The sequence below is a fragment of the Wasmannia auropunctata genome, unplaced genomic scaffold (assembly GCF_000956235.1).
Source record: "Wasmannia auropunctata unplaced genomic scaffold, wasmannia.A_1.0 LD336055.1, whole genome shotgun sequence".
Taxonomy (NCBI): Eukaryota; Metazoa; Arthropoda; class Insecta; order Hymenoptera; family Formicidae; genus Wasmannia; species Wasmannia auropunctata.
The window spans coordinates 1,407,698-1,409,041 of record NW_012026835.1 but is presented as its reverse complement, the minus strand read 5'-3'; the positions used below and the strand labels follow the sequence as shown (position 1 = coordinate 1,409,041).

General features: G+C 33.2%; 1 protein-coding gene across 6 annotated transcripts in view; it reads right to left on the bottom strand.

Moving 5' to 3' along the window:
* Positions 1–1,344, bottom strand: part of LOC105450868 — a 22,719-nt gene that overhangs the window by 2,782 nt on the left and 18,593 nt on the right. The gene's annotated exons all lie outside the window — the stretch shown is intronic.

Genomic DNA, 1,344 nt, shown 5'->3' with positions numbered 1-1,344 from the left:
TATATATATGTATATATATATATATAACAATAAACTCTCTCGATCAAATAAAAAAATCTTCTAGACACACACACACACACACACACACACACACACACACAATATGTATATATATAGCCACCTGAATAATTTCTGAGTGGTTTGAAATATTGGATTGAAATTTATAAGGTACAATAGCATCATGATTTAACTTGGAAAACACTCATTTCAACTATTCAGGCGAGCCAGGGGAGACGGGGGAGGAGAGGGTTAAAAATGGCACGTGGGGTCGAGTGAGGGCTCATTCGAAAAGGCTTTTTGAGACGAGAAAAACGCAAAGTCGTTGAAGTCTCTACAATTTAATTTTCGCAGAGTTATGCTTACTTGAACATTGGTATTATTTAGCGCTAGCGAGACCCATGACGAGGACGTGAGGAAGATAAGGCTTCGCGCATATTCCTGAGTGGATGGAAGTGAGGAAAAGTGTGTGTAAGGAATATGCGCGAAGCCTTATCTTCCTCACGTCCTCGCCGTAGGCCTTGCTAGCGCTAAATAGCACCAATTATGTTCAAATGAGCATAACTCTGCGAAAAAAAATCATATAAAGACCTGAACGACTTTGCGTTTTTCTTGTCTCGAAAACCTTGTCCTTTCAAACGAGCCCTTACTCTGCACCACATGCCATTCATCAAGATTTTCAACCTTCCTCCCCTCGACCCATCCCACTTGGAAGATTAAAGTTGGTTTTTAAGATTAAACAATAAGTAGATTTTATGATATTATTGTAACCCTATAAATTTCAATCCAATATCTCGAACCATTCAGAAATTATTCAGACCTATTTTAAGCGCCTCACTCTGTATATGTATATATATTATACGTATATGTATGTACATATATGCATATTGTGTGTGTGTACTAGGGTATGACCTTATTTATACTTGGTGAAAAATTTTTTCCGAATTTTTTTCACCACGCCCCCTAAAGTTGTTCCATTTGGTGAAAAAAAAAAAAATTAAAAGTTGAGGTCGATCGGATAACGGAAAGACGTGGCACAATCCTATTAAAGTTGAAACAAATATTTTTTTCACAAAAAATGGGGAAATCCGATGAAAAGAATTCTGAATAAAGATTAAATAATTTTCTTAGTAAATGTTGACCAATGATAGTATGTTTTTTAATAACTATATTAGTATATTTAAATCGTATTTTAACAAAATATATCGTATATATATATTATATATGTGTATACGAAATATATCATATTTTTATATTTATAAGCAAGCAGGAAAATAAAGATATCAATATATTGTTTGCATCTATATATTTTACAAGCTATTGTAATATTTAAATTTATTGTAATTT